We start from the raw sequence: 16,320 nt of genomic DNA, 5'->3' as shown, positions 1-16,320 counted from the left end.
TACAGAAAACCAGGAAACTGGGGATTTGACCAAACCCAAGCCTAAGCTTCACCACGCTACTATGCCTCTTAGAGCAGACGGTACAACGGGAAGGTGGCCGCATCTTTAGACTCCAAGGGGCTGACAACACTAGACCACTGAGTCTGGCTGACAGGGCACCCAGGTCCCCACGGAGCGAGGGAGGGCAGTGCCTGGCCAGACAGGAGAAAAGATGGTTTTCGGCAGGCAAGGAAGGCCACTCCACAGTTACTCTGAAGCCCAGCCAGGAGGGTGCTGCTTTAGCAGTGCAAGCAGAGGGGCGTGAGTAGGTGCTGAATTGTTCTCTACTTGACCAGCAACCCATAAGGGAAGCTGGAGGAAGATAAGGGAAGATGCAGCCATAAAATTCAAAAGAAGGTTAAACAGTCTACAGACCCATTTTTAGTCAAAACTTAAAATATGCAAAATATAATTCAAATCATAGATTTGACAGAGTAAATACAAACATATCATCAATTTCATGAGCAAAGCAAACACCTGCGACATTCCAAGCAACGAACTGCTCCCCCAGCCCGACAACACTGCTTTCACCTGCCTCCTGCGGCCAGTGGCTGCCTGCTGGAAGGCGTGAGCCTTGCCATCCTCCCATGGGCCTTCTGTGGACGGGGCTACCTGTGCCAGCCTGTGAGAGGCAAAGCTTCCAGATCGTTCCCTCACGGAAGCACCAGACCGCCGCACACCACGTCCTTCCTCCCTGGCACTGTCCCAGGTCGCCTCTGGCTCCAGTTCAGACACTGGTCTCTGAAGTCTATCTGACACCTTGGTGTTATTTTAAGTGATTATCGGGTCCAATCTCCTGAACATTCCACTCACTCAGCAAGCACCTTCAATGCTTGCACTGTGAGAGAGAGTGCTGGAGGCTGAAAGCATAAGTCAACAAAACAGGCATGGCCAGCCGCCCACATGGGTCTTACAGTCCAGGGGAGAAAGCATGGAAATTGTCCTACAATGCACAGCGGGGAAAAATGAGAGGGGGACTCCACCAATACAAACTAAACCGACAACAATCAAGAATTCACATGCCCCTGTGTGATTCGGGCAAAGTCCTGGAAATACACACACAGGACGACTCGCACCCCAGGCAAACAGCCAGGACAGGACTCCAAGGCTCAGGGAGGAAAGCGCTGAAGCAGGGCGTGCAGCTGACCCCGCTCTGGGGGTCCGAGGGGAGGGCCTGTGTCCGTGCAGGTCTCATCTGGCCCTGCTCCCAGTCCAGAGCAGAGAGTCCCCTGACGGAAGACGGGGAGCTTTGGTGGACACGGTGCCTAAGCCGAGGTGTCCAATTGCCCAGGCGGCTCTGCTGCCACAGCCGTATGAGATTAAAATCCTTAGAGCGGAATTCCAGAGATGGAATTACTATGTCAAAGATCAGGTACCTTTTTAAGGCTTTTTTTTTTAAAGATTTTATTTTTTTTCTTTTTCTCCCCAAAGCCCCCCGGTACATAGTTGTATATTCTTAGTTGTGGGTCCTTCCAGTTGTGGCATGTGGGACGCCGCCTCAGCATGGCTTGATGAGTGGTGCCATGTCCGTGTCCAGGATCCAAACCGGTGAAATGCTGGGCTGCCGCAGCAGAGGGCACAAACTTAACAACTCAGCCACAGGGCCGGCCCCAAAACTCACCGTTTTTTTTGTTTGTTACTATGTTTGTTTTTTTGAGGAAGATTAGTCCTGAGCTAACATCTGCTACCAATCCTCCTCTTTTGCTGAGGAAGACTGGCCCTGAGCTAACATCTGTGCCCATCTTCCTCTACTTTATATGTGGGACGCCTGCCACAGCATGGCTTGCCAAGCGCTGCCATGTCCACACCCAGGATCCGAACCTACGAACCCCGGGCCGCCGAAGGGGAATGTGCGCACTTATCCGCTGCGCCACCGGGAGGGGCCCCGAAGGCTCTTGATAGAGTCACCTGAGCCTACGTTTTGACTCGGTAGAGTTAACTTAACAATATTAAATATTACTGTGATGACCTTCTTTGTGTATATATATTCTAGTACCTCATGAGGTGGGGTTTTTTATTTTTTATTTTTTTGAGGAAGATTAGCTCTGAGCTAACTACTGCCAGTCCTCCTCTTTTTGCTGAGGAAGACTGGCCCTGAGCTAACATCTGTGCCCATCTTTCTCTATTTTATGTGGGACGCCTGCCACAGCATAGCTTGATAAGTGGTGCATGGGTCCGCGCCCAGGATTTGAAACGGTGAACCCCATGCCACCAAAGTGGAAGGTGGGAACTTAACGGCTGCGCCACTGGGCCAGCCCCCATCATGAGGTTTTTAGTATCAAATACTAGTATTTGTATGAGTATTATTATTTCAGTATTATTCAAATCTAAAAACTCAATCCTCTTGAGACATACCTACAGAATTCCTTTACTGGCTGCATTAAAATTTCAAATCAAGGGGCTGCCCTGTGGCTGAGTGGTTAAGTTCATGTGCTCCGCTTTGGCAGCCCGGGATTTCGCCAGTGTGGATCCTGGGAGTGGACCTAGCACTGCTCATCAGGCCACGCTGAGGCGGCGTCCCACGTGCCACAACTAGAAGGACCCACAACTAAAATATACAACTAGGTACTGGGGGGCTTTGGGGAGAAGGAAAAATAAAAAACTTACACAAAAAATTCAAATCAAGTAAAAGTACACTTGCTGGGAATGATTTTTTCTATGTCAATCCCAAGACAGAAACACACAGGTGCACCATTACTTATCTGCAATTCTGAGATCCCACACCAGACCAGAAAGACTGCCGGGCAGTCACTAGTCTTTATCCCATCAACGTGAACAGTCAAATGTTTTAGCACAGGTTTTCAGGTGTTTGAGAATCAGCCCTACTGAGGGTATTGTGTGCCTGTGAGATACGCACCACCTATCTTTCTAAAGGCTGAATTCCAGAACACATTCCACCCGGGAGTTCTGCATAAAGGCCCAGGGGCTCACAAGAGACAAAGTAAACTTCTCACTTCCGATCAATCCTCCAGTCCAAAGATGTTGTTCTGAACAAGTAGAATGTGAAATGATAAAGTGAAGGAGGCCCCCTAGCCAATTTCAGGACAATCTAAGGGTAAAAAGGACTAATAATTGTAATAGAATATATCTTATTGGAAAAAAATTGAATACACAAATACACAGTAACACTCAAATAAATAATAAATAATTAAAACAGAAAGAAACAAGAGGAAAGGTAAAGATTTTTTTCACAGAGGAATGCAAACAAATATAGAAAAATGACAGATTTAGGGCACCACCATTGGAAGCCTCTAGCACAGGAGCAGATGGATGCTAAGGTCAGTGGGTGACAGTGTGTTAAGTTACAAGAGGTTCACAAGGTCTAGAAGCATCACTCATAGATTACGTCTAACTGTAAAAGGGAAAAGTCATGACAGTGAAGAGATCTGGTGGACACCAGCTTAACCAAGCCATTGGACTTAGTGTTACCAATAACGGGACCAACCAACATTAAGTATCTCCTGATACGATAAAATGGGAAGTACAGTCACTCTACGGAACATTTTTGCCAAAAAATGTTTTGCCTTAATGCAGTCATGAGGAAACATTTATAAAAATCCAGAATGTGAGACATTACAAGTAATTGGCCTAAACTCCTCAAAAGTGTGAATGTCATGACAAAAACGGTGGGACTACTGCTCAGCATGTAGCGAGCGCGAGAAGGCGTGAGAGCCAAACAGGCAACACATGAACGTGAGCGCACCCTGAATTTGAAAAAAAGGCATGAAGACATTTTGGGGAAAACTGAAAAAATTAAACGTGGACTTGGATTAGGCATTACTGAATCAACGTCAAAGCTTTGGGGCACAATGACATCACCGTGGATAAGTCAAAGAAAACCCTCATTCTCAAGACGTGAGGCTGGAGCTGTAAGGAATTGAGTACGAGAAACCTACAACCATGAAATGCTTCACCAAAAGGCATATATAGAGAGAAGCAAAAAAAATGTGGCTCCTCCCACAAAATTATAAATTACTGAATCTTGGTGAAAGGTACATAATGTTCACTGACCTATTCTTTCAACTTTCTGTAGCTTTAAAGGTCATTCAAAATTAAAAATTGGGAAAGAAAAATACTGAAGTCAATAAAGGGCAAATATAAACTAAAACATACACATGCCACTGAAGTTACCAAACAAAGATGGCACGACTTGAAGATAGTCGCAGAAAATTACTGTATTTACGAGTATTTCTTGGCCTTTCCTCTGATCAATGTAGTAAGCAAGAGCTTCTTTAGTAGCTGGAAAACTTGGCACAACAATGTGCTCAAGATTTAATGACATGATCAATGCACTCTGATTTTTAAGAGTGTACTTTTAGAAAGAGATGAATATTTCACTTTTAATTTTCATACTCACTTTCTTCATTTTAACAGTGTTTAAATCCTATTTTTCTCAGGCTGGCTAGAGGTTTATCAATTTGATCTTTTCAAAGAAGTAACTTTTTGTTTCATTGATTTTCTCTATCGTATTTGTTTTCAATTTGATAAATTTCTGCTCTTCGTTATTTTCTTCCTTCTGCTTGCTCTGAATTCAATGTACTCTTCTGGTTTCTTAAGGTAGAAGCTTAGATTGGTGAGACCTTTTTCGTTTTCTATAAGTATTTAATTCTATAAATTTCCCTATAAGTGCTGCTTTCACTATGCCCCATAAATGTTGCTATGTTGTTTTCACTTTCATTCAAATTAAAATATTTTCAGGGCCAGCCTAGTGGCATAGTGGTTAAGTTCAGTACGCTCCACTTCAGCAGCCTGGATTCATGGGTTTGGATCCCAGGCATGGACCTACACCACTTATCAGCCATGCTGTGGCAGCAACTCACTTATAAAGTGAATGAAGTTTGGCACAGATGTTACCTCAGAGCTAATCTTCCTCAAGCCAAAAGAAAAAAAGGACTGGCAACAGATGTTAGCTCAGGGCTAATCTTCCTCAGGAAAAAAAAATTAAAATATTTTCATATTTCCCTTATGATGTCATCTCTGATATTTAATTTCCAAATATTTGGGGATTTTCCAGATAGTGTTCTGTTACTGATTTCTAATTTAACTGCACTGCAATCAAGAGTTTTCTTTTGTTTGTTTGTTTTTTTAAAGATTTTATTTTTTCCTTTTTCTCCCCAAAGCCCCCCGGTACAAAGTTGCATATTCTTCGTTGTGGGTCCTTCTAGTTGTGGTATGTGGGACGCTGCCTCAGCGTGGTTTGACGAGCAGTGCCATGTCCGCGCCCAGGATTCGAACCAACGAAACACTGGGCCGCCTGCAGCGGAGTGCGAGAACTTAACCACTCGGCCACGGGGCCAGCCCCTCAAGAGTTATTTTAAAGGCTGTCTAACAGTTCCAACATTGGGGTCATCTCCAAGTCTGTTTCCATTGATTTCTTTATCTCTTGAAAATGGATCACTTTTTGTGTATCTCATAATTTTTTATTGAGTACCAGAGAAGAAGAGAAACCGATGCAAATCGTGTCTACGTCCAGGAACGGGCACACCTCTTCTTCTGTCGGGCCATTAGTGTGGAGGGTTAAGTCGATCTAGTCTTCACTTGAGTTGCATTTGGGTTTAATAAACCTCAGTGCACCACAAGCTTCAAATTTCTCCAATGGTAAGCTGCCTTAACCTTCACAATACTAGAACATTTTTCTCAAAAATTATTGGCCGAAGAAGAAACGTACTTCTCTCGCACCTGCTGTAAGCCAGCAACGAGGAGGAAAAAGCAAACCATCCAACTTCTGCTCAAATTCAGAGTCACATAAAGATGAAAACAACTTTGCAGGATGTCTCAGTCTGAAGACAAGCTCTTACTTTATTTTGGCAGAAAGGTGAATGTTTGTTAAAAGGGCACTGAAAAAAGAATCAATCTATTGTGATAGAGTATCTAAGGGATTCACCGATAGTTCATGTTCTGTGCCATTCTGCACACACAGGTCTTCGGCTCATTCTCTGCACAGAGAACACATTTTGTTCCCACAGCTACAGAAAGACTCCTTTACCCCATTTCCCCAGCAGGCTGGGGCTCTGCCTCACTCCCACTGTGCAGCTGCAGATTCCTTAATGAGTATCTTCAGACACTACTGAAGGTTATGTACAAAACTCACCTGCCTGTAAAACACTGCCAGCTGGATTTCCAACACCACACCACACAAGGACTTCACACAGCGACACACTGAGAATCTCGTGTTTGCACCATCTCTTTCTCAAGTCTTGAGAACATGAAAGAACATACTGGGGCTGCCACTTCAGCCATCAAAGTCTAGGATGAATTCAGCTACATATTAAGGTGTGGCGGGGACAAGAGAGGTACATGGGAGCATCTGTGATGGCTCCTACACAAAATAGTTTTGGCTAACCCTAAGTGCTGAATAATAAGCTTCTAAACGCCTTCAGTTGGTTTTTAAATTATCTTGTATTTTCTTGTGTTCATTAGAAGTTTTTTTATAAACACTTCACTGTGGTTTCCATATAGGATACAGTAACTCTTCTGGGGAAAAGTTATGTTGGAAATTCTTTATTTTCTGCAGAAGGGTGGTAACTGTGCAATGTGAATGAAAAGATCTTTCCAACTTTCTCCTAACTTAGCTGTTGCCTAGGTGAATACTTCAAATTTTGCAATAAAAAAGTAACTTAAAAAAAAAGTAACTTTACCATCAAGCACAGTAGTAACTATTGAACATTCAACGTGTTTTTGGAGAACAACTAGGGAAATACATCAATATGGAAAAGTATATAAAAAGAATGATCTGCTCAGAACACCTTAAGTTCCATACCGAAGTAAGGAGGCTCAACTCAAACAACACCTCTCACAGCTTTGATAGCTTCCTTCTAGAACTATCTAAGTTTCCAGGCTGAAAAGATGCACCAAGAGCCCAGGATAATGACTGAAGAGAGACTAGTATCAGGATACATCATCTTTCAGGACACCAGAGACAAAGTAAGATCCTAAAAGTTTCTAGATGGAGAAAATTGGTGACATATAAAGGATCAAGAACCAACGGCATCAGACTCCCACAACAAACGTGGAAGCTGGAAGAAAACAGAGCAAAGTCTTGAACTGATTCCAAACAACAATTCTATACTCAACAGAATCATCAAGTGCAAGATCAGAACAAAGACATTCAGAATCTAGGAAGCTACTAGAGGATATTTTCCCCTAAAAGGGGAAAAAAATGAGGATGGTATCACACCCAGGACTCAGGGGATCCAAGAGACACGAGCTCCTTCTCCATCCTTCTCTAGTCCTTGAGTGGTTCTGGGTTCGGTAGGTAATGCACCCTTTGACACAGTCATAACACTTGGATCCAGTAATAATATTCTGACACAGTAACCACACTGTGGCGGAAGGTCTGATCCACACAGCACTCAGCTGTGTATCAGGCACTGCCCTGAGCACTTCGCCTGTTAGTCACCTGAGTGTGACGACAGTTTAATGAATGAGTCTTAGGATACACCCATGACATCACAGATACTAAACTGATACAATCTAAGCCACCAAACTTGATTTCAAAAGTAGAGCTGGAAAACAGACATAGCTCAAATTGTTTTTAATCAACAATACAATTTATCAAGTACTTAATATATGTCAGATGCTATGTTGCTAATAAGTACTTTATACGCATCGTTGATTAATCCTTCAGTAACCCAATGAGGTATGTACTGTTATCATCACCCCTTGCAATTTTAATTCTGTAAAATTAGAGAAAAGATACCCAAGGCAAAGACAGGCCAGTAACTAGTTCAAAGTCGTACAAAGAGTAAGGGGCAGTTAGTGCTACTCCCAGCGACTGGACTGGAGCCGAGGGGCTCACACTGACACTACACTTACTCTCGTTTTAAAACAGTCAGCCTGTCTATGTTTTTAAAAATGAAAGAAAATCAGACACAAAAATTAAGTTTTGTCCCTTTGCTCAAACTTCTTCACTCTCCTCCCCTTGCCAGGAAATATCCCTCAACCTTAAAGACGGAGCTTAAAGACGCGGCTTCCTCAAAACTGCCTGGCTGCCCCTCTCCCCAACTGACCACTCTCCCTCCTATCCTCTCCATCCATTGCCAATTTCCCATCCTAGCAGGCGGTAAGCCAGGACTGTGCCTCGCCTTTACCACTGCTTTGCACACTTTTTTGAGGGGGAGGAGTCTGTTCAGCTTATAGACCACCTCTTCTAAGAGCTGCCCCCACTGTCCCTCCTCCAAACCCCAGTCTGGGGATGACCCACTGGCTCCTGGCAGTATGTTTAAGCTACACAACCCTGTCTCCCCACCACTCACTCGTGATAGCTGACTAGACCAGGGGCAAGCACCGAGCCCAAGTCGGACCAAACAAATCCGCCTCCCAACAATGTGGAGACTGAGACTGTGAGTGGCGCAGACTCTCCACATCTGCAAGTGGGACATGAACTTGAAGACTTGGACTGAGCGTCAGAAAGAACAACACAGACACACAAGGGAGCACATTCCTACTGCCCTTGTTCCTGTTCCTTCCCAGGCCCCTCTACAGTCCAGCCCTTATAACTAATTCTTCTGTTTTTTCTTAGTCTAGAGCTTCAGCTGGTTTGCTTCTTGCAATCAAATAACTCTAATAAAATTATCTGTGTACCATACCCACACCAGCACCAAACACCTATTCTCTAGATGCTTGCACAGAAGTACATGACATCTCATTTATGGCTTCACCCATGGTCTCTGCAGGAGGACTCCCAAATTCCCATCTGTCTTATCTTTCAAGCTCGAATACGTTGCCTCCAATTACATACCCTGTGTCTCCCACCTGGATGACGGCAATGACAGCCTCAGTGCTCCTTCATTTGACCTACATTAGCAACATCTGACACACCCAATCACTTCCTCCTCTCTGAACCCTGCCCCTGCCCCAGACTAGATGAGAGGACAGCATCCTCTTGTAGTCCTCCATCTCTGTTATCCTCTTTCCCTGACTGCACCTCAACTCCTAGAATCCTAACCCTGCTCTGCTCGAAGGGCTCAGTCCCTTCTTATCGTTACAGGCCTTTCCTTTCCAAACCACCGTCGCTTCCTCACCCCTCTGAAGCACAAACTCAAAAATCCCCTTCACACCAAGTGCCACTCAATTCTATCCATTCCCCCCTCCCACCCTTTGCACTCCACCCCCATTGCCCCAGCCTCCTTCCAGCCCACCATCTCTGCCGAGCCTACTACAACTTGCTCCCACAGCCATCTCTTTTCCTCTTCAACCCATCTTAAACATCACTGCCTGATCTCTCTCTCTGAAGGACAGCTCTGACACCTGACTCCTCCGCTCAAGTCTTCAAACACTCCTACGGAAGAAAGTCAGTTTCTAGCCCAGCCTCATTTAAAGCCCTCGGACCCTCCCCACCGTACTCCCAGGTATCCCTGCAGGATTCTGATTAGGTCTGAGGAGGACCAAAGACATGGACACAAACACTCTACGTGACCATGAGGCTCTCTGCCAAACTGGGACCAAGATCCTGACCACTAGGCTCACAAACGGAAGTCCTAGAAACATGAATGTATTTTTACTTTGAAGAATTAAGAGACAGCTTTAAAAAGAAAATATTCCCCACATTCAAGAAAAAGGAAATGCTTCCAAAACTTATGAGCTGAAGACATGAGCATATATTTCCTGTAAAAACTGCAAAACACAGAAGCTCCTCTGAATCAGAAGTGTTTCTATAACTCATATTCCAAATCGTTTGGGATTTACAATGGAAATCGGAAAGAAGCGAGAATGACAGAGACTCTATACCTTGAGACTACTGAGAATTATGCAGTGTCCCTTACTGTAAAGCTCAGCTGATGTCTATATTTACAATGTGCTCACTGTTGGAAAAGCATTTAGTGAGCCGATTCTCGTGCCAGGCACCAGGTTAGGCCAGATTGAAGCAAGCAGGAATATTTACTTCCCGTTTGAGTACAATATATGGCCACACTATACAACAGCACTAAAACAGAATGACAGTCTGAATTGTTGATAAAACATTTAACACTAAATGGCCTCGATGCCTGGGTTCCTATTTGTGAGTCTTCATTCGTTCGCTCAACAAATACGTCCCCAGCCACTACTGCGTGCTGGGCACTGAAGCAGGGCTTCCCCAGGAAACAAGGCACAGCTCCTGCTGTCAGGGAGCTGACTTCCTAGTTGAGGAAGGCATAACTAAATAACCCAAGTACTTAATTTTTTTTTAATTGCAGTAATGTTGGATTATAACATTATACAGCTTTCAGATGTATATCATAATGTATTTCGAATTCTGTGTAGATTACATCATGTTCACCACCCAAAAACTAATTATAGTCCCATCATCACACACATGAGCCTAATCACCCCTTTTGCCTTCCCCCCTTCCCCTCTGGTAACCACCAATCTCTAATGCTGTGTTTGTTTGTCATTGTTTTTATCTTCCACTTATGAGTGAGATCATACGGTATTTTACTTTCTCCCTCTGACTTATTTCACTCAGCATAACACCCTGAAGGTCCATCCATGTTGTCACAAATGGCCGGAGTTCATCATTTCTTATGGCTGAGTAGTATTCCATCGTGTATAAATACCACATCTTCTTTATCCATTTGTCCCTTGATGGGCACCTAGGTTGCTTCTAAGTTTTGGCTATTGTGTCTAACGCTGCAATGACCATAGGGGTACAAGTATCTTTATGCCTTTGCGTTTTCAAGTTCTTTGGATAAATACCCAGCAGTGGGATAGCTGGATCATATGGTAGATCTATTCTTAATTTTCTGAGGATACTCCATACCGCTTTCCATAGTGGCTGTACCAGTTTGCACTCCTACCACCAGTGTACAAGGGTCCCCTTCTCTCCACATCCTCTCCAACATTTGTTGTTTCGTGTCTTGTTAATTATAGCCATTCTGACCAGAGTGAGGTGATACCTCATTGTAGTTTTGATTTGCATTTCCCTGATAGCTAATGATGTTGAGCATCTTTTCACATGCCTGTTGGCCATCCGTATATCTTCCTTGGAGAAATCTCTATTCAGATCCTTTGCCCATTTTTTAATTGGATTGTTGGGTTGTTTTGTTGAGCTGTATGAGTTCTTTGTATATTTTGGATATTAACCCCTTATCTGACATATGGTTTGCAAATATCTTCTCCCAATTGTTAGGTTGTCTTTTCGTTTTGTTGATGGTTTCCTTTGCTGTGCAGAAGTTTTTTAGTTTGATGTAGTCCCATTTGTTCATTCTTTCTTTTGTTTCCCTTGCCCGGTCAGACATGGTACTTGAAAATATGCTGCTACAGGGCTGGCCCCGTGGCCGAGTGGTTAAGTTCGTGCGCTCCGCTGCAGCGGCCCCAGCTTTCGCCGGTTCGGATCCTGGGTGTGGACATGGCACTGCTCATCAAGCCATGCTGAGGCGGCATCCCACATGCCACAACTAGAAGGACCCACAACTAAAATTTTATACAACCATGTACTGGGGTGCTTTGGGGAGAAAAAGGAAAAAATAAAATCTTTAAAAAAAAAAAAAGAAAATATGCTGCTAAGACTGATGTCAAAGAGTGTACTGCCTATGTTTTCTTCTAGAAGTTTCATGGTTTCAGGTCTTACATTCAAGTCTTTAATCCATTTTGAGTTGATTTTTGTGCATGGTGTAAGGTAATGGTCTACTTTCATTCTTTTGCATGTGGTTATCCAGTTTTCCCAACACCATTTATTGAAGAGACTCTCTTTTCTCCATCGAATGCTCTTGGCTCCTTTGTCAAATATTAGCTGTCCATAAATGTGTGAGTTTACTTCTGGGCTCTTGATTCTGTTCCATTGATCTGCGTGTCTGTTTTTGTGCCATTACCATGCTGTTTTGGTTAGTATGGCTTTGTAGCATATTTTGAAATCAGGGAGTGTGATACCTCCAGCTTTGTTCTTTTTTCTCAGGAATCCTTTGGCTATTCGGGATCTTCTGTTGTTGCATATAAATTTTAGGATTCTTTGTTCTATTTCCGTGAAAAATGTTGTCGCAACTTTGATAGGGATTGCGTTGAATCTATAGATTGCTTTAGGAAGTATAGACACTTTAATGATGTTAATTCTTCCAACCCAAGAGCACAGAATATCTTTCCATTTCTTTGTATCTTCTTCGATTTCTTTCAACAATGTTTTACCAAGTACTTAATTTTGATATGTCAAGTGCTGTCCAGTGTCAAGGAAAAATAAAATCGGGTGAGAAAGTTAGACAGAAGGGCAGGGGGGTCTTTTATAAAAGGTGGCTAGAGAAGGCAGAGTGACATCTAAGCAGAGTCCGAGGAGAGGGATAAGCAGGCGCAGAGTCCCTGAGACACTGACTTGCTCTTGTCACTCAAGTTTCCTACCTGCTTTACTAAACACTGATAAACCCTGCCACTTATCATCTCGGGGTGTGACAGCAAGTTGGCAAATTAACTTTATTTTCTCCATTTCTGGACATTTAGAAAACATAAACATAAATAAAACCCTGTTGGTACAAAAAAGCTCAGTCATAAAAAAGGGGGGAGGAGGACCACAGGAAAGAAGCCAAAACATAGCAAGGAAACAGTCACTCAAAATTTGTCTTATGGAGGAGCTATGCATTTCCTTTTAGTCCCAGACTTTCCTTCTTAATTAGGCTTTAAGCAAGTAAATACTCAAGTAAGATAAAATTCCTTCATCAAAGAATCAGTTGTAGGAATTCACCAAGAAGCTTACTAAATATAAGAAAACTAGGCTATAATAACCAAAACTGCAACCAAGTTATTAATTCAGAATGATTAAAAAGCAAGTGAAACAAAAGCCTCACAGTGGGAACAATAAACAGCAGGTGCTGAGGCGTACGCTGAGGGAAGTGCACTTGGGAGGGCCTGGCGTCTCCCTCCTCGGCTGTGACGCTGGTCTGGGGGCAAAGGTCTTTCCAAAGAACCGGACAATGTGAGGCTCTTAACCTCAGAGAACGAAGCGAGAATCTTGAATTGGGGGAGATTATGAGAGGAGAACATCTAGACACACAGAGCTCAGGACAGCGACCACATCCACCTGATTCTTCATCCTGCTCTTAGTGCCCAAGGTCTGGAGTAAAGTGGCCTCCCAAGTATTTGTCAAATATTTGCTTACTTTTTTCCTTAATGAACGGTTTTTCCTCCTCCCAATCCCACGTAATGTAGTAATTAACAATTTGGTGATGCACTGGGAGGATCAAGAATATAAATTGACTGATTTTTCTTATAAAGCCCAAAACAGCATTAATTCAGAAAGAAGGGGAAAGAGACTCATGCACTGTTGAACCTTCTGAGGGAACTATCTCAGCAAACAGGGACACAGTGAAGACATTCAAGAAAGCCAGGTTACATGGACAGCGTATTCTGATTTTCAATCACTTCACATATTTTCACTGGATAAATTCATTGTCCAATTATCAGTCTCAAAGTCTTGTCTGCCAATGAAAAAACTTAAAGGAAAAAAGAAATTTGATATTAATAATTACATCTTTTAGGAAATGGTTAATTCTAGAAAAAACTTAAAATGACTCCTGATTCCCCTAGATGCTCCCAAAAGTTTAACTAGCCTAGTCAAGCTCTTGTGTTCGCCAAGAAGAGAAAATTCCCACTGGGAAGTCAAGAAAAATCTGACGAGTCCCAAGGATAGAAGCGCAGAAGGCCCAGGGGAGACGAAACTGGAAATGAGCAAGTGGAAACAGGAACCAGAACCCAGGCTGGGCTGGCTCTTAGTGACTTCTCTGTTTTTCTGGGTGCACTTTCTCTATCCTTCTACTACCCTCTCTTAACCAACCACTGTCATCTTGTGCACGTCCAAAACCACCTCTAATTCCACATCCTAACCACCATCCAATGTCAGCCATGTCTCTTTGATTCTAGAAAGAGTCCCCTGCACCAGCTCACTGTCCTCAGGCCAGATGGCCAGTCAGCTGTGGCACAGAAGAGAACGGCTACCCTGCCACAGGGACAGGGAACATGGGTGGGCCAAGCAATGACTAGTGCCTTTAATATGTAACAAACTTCTCCCTTTAAGTTACCTAAGCATTTATCTCTTCACTCTGGCACCATTTAACTAGCTGAAAAGGATGATGCATAAAGTATCACACATGAATCCAAATATATACATCAATAATAATTCATTTCCCAAAAACTTACGGTCAACATGTACACGTGGCCCTGAAAAATAAAAAGACAATTGCAAAACCTCTTTAATAATTTTCTCTTTAAAAGCATTCATGACTATCCCTACTATCTTATCTACTTATTGTGTCAAAATAGGAGAAGAGCCATGGTCAGAATCAGAGAGCATCTAATAAAGACAGTCACTTGTCATTTTGACAAATCATTTATGTTTTCAGTTCATCTGTCACAACCATCAAGGAAAACTAGGCCACCTTCCAAAAGTCCGTTTTTAAGCAGAGTTTCTTAAATGATAAATTCCATTTTCCCATAGAAGCCACATTAAGAATGCTGGCAAGGTCCCTTTGGTCAACACGCGCTGTTTCTTCCTGTGTGTCCCTCAATTTCCCCTCTATTGACAGACAGCACCGAAATGATTTAACTTTGATTCCTGGAAAGGGAAAGATCCCTCCTTTTGCCCTCACCCCGGTACTTCCAGGGGACGAGCCCCTTCTCTTGGGAACACACTGCCCACCAGGCTGCAGAGACTAGAGCTCAGGGCACCGTGCGCCACTAAAACCTCAGCTTCCAGACTGCACGGTGACACCTGGGACACCACAGCCAACCCCCAGGACACCACAAGATATTTCAGAGTTGGGACAAGTGCAGGGAAATACGACGTGACAAACACCAAGGGAGTGGCCAGCTCGAGGTGGTTCCCAAGTGCCCACAGCAGGTGGCGCTCCACCCTTTCCAATGACGTCACCTCTTCCCACAGCTGGGTTTCCAGGGTTGCTCCGATAAAAAGGCAAGTGCCGCACAAAAATCAACACGGAGCAGGAAATGAAGGCGGCGGCCTCCAGTCGGACTCTCAAGTTTGAGAAACTGTTCAAGCCCATTTGTTAGCAACAGTGATTTATTTCAGAATAAAACAGTTTCCTTCAATTTATGAGTATTACTTTTTCAAATGGCTACGAAGTTCTGAGGACATAAATACTTAGGTTACTTGGGCCTAAAGACTCTATTAATAAAGATAATTTTAGGTATTTATTTTGGCCTAGGGGCACTGTGAAAATCATAGGAGCAGTAAAGGTGCCATGAATTTGGGAATTTTTGCTTTAAGACTCAAACCTGGGCCTCAGAGGAGAGAGGGGGGAGCGGAGAGAAGCAGGGAGCCGGCCTCACAAAGCTATCCCCACCAGGGCCTCACCTCCCTCGCCCCTGCTTCAGGTGTGGGCTGTAAACCTGGACAACAAACCACAAATTCATCAAGAGTAGGAAGTGACTTCCCAATCTTTGTGTTCCCAGAACAAAACCCAAGAGGAACCCAGTAACTGCTTATTGAAAGGCACTTTCCCCAGGAAAGTAGGATTTGCAACGCAGCCTCGAGCGTATGTGCATCTCAGAGATCAAGGAGGAAAGGACAGAAAAGGAGAGGCTGCACCTGAAGCCAGCTTCCAACCAGGCCGGTGTGAGCAATGCAGGGGAAGCTGAAAGCTGGTGCAGAGGGACACAGGAAATGAGGCCCAAGCCTTGAGGCTTTCAGGCCAGACCCTCCACACAGTGCAGAGAGCATAGGGGACAATCAGCACAGAAGGCCAGGACACAGCATTCCTGTGACTGTGCCCCAAACGCAAACGTGGATGTGACCATGAGGAAGCCCAGACAGACCCAAAGGGAGGGTCGTTCCCCAAGATAAGCGGCCTGAACTCTTAACACGTGAAGGGGAAGAAAGACAATGAAGGGCTGGACCAGACTCAAGAACAGACATGACTCTAAAGGCAACATGTGTTCCAGGACTGCCTGGACCTGGACCAGGAGGAACAGCTATAAAATTATGGGGACGGTTCATGAAATATGGAATAGAAATTAGCTCGGTATCAGTGTTAAATTGACTGATTTTGATAACTGAACAATGGTTATACAAAAACATGTCCATGTTCTCAAGAAATACACACTGAAGTATTTAGTGGTAAAGGGAGAAAAGTGATGTAAATTTTGCATTCTATTTCCCAACATACTCACTTTTGTTTTAAAATAAAAGTGGTGTGTACACGAGGAGAGCACCCCAGCAATCACACGCAGGATGAACTGGAAAATGAGGAGCACATCCTCTGCCACCCCATTTGCAACTCAGTGACTGCTGGGACCCCTCCTCCCCATCCTGGTAGCACCTGAGGACTCTCCCTGCCCCTCCATGCAGGGAGGATGACCTCAGCC

The 16,320-nt window shown here is 43.9% G+C and overlaps 1 protein-coding gene across 12 annotated transcripts in view; it reads right to left on the bottom strand.

The window, feature by feature from the left end:
* Positions 1-16,320, bottom strand: part of GNB1 (G protein subunit beta 1) — a 78,873-nt gene that overhangs the window by 39,243 nt on the left and 23,310 nt on the right. The gene's annotated exons all lie outside the window — the stretch shown is intronic.

This window comes from Equus caballus, chromosome 2 (assembly GCF_041296265.1).
Source record: "Equus caballus isolate H_3958 breed thoroughbred chromosome 2, TB-T2T, whole genome shotgun sequence".
Classification (NCBI taxonomy): domain Eukaryota; kingdom Metazoa; phylum Chordata; class Mammalia; order Perissodactyla; family Equidae; genus Equus; species Equus caballus.
The sequence above is the reverse complement of the archived record's forward strand: the minus strand, read 5'-3'. Positions and strand labels throughout refer to the sequence as shown.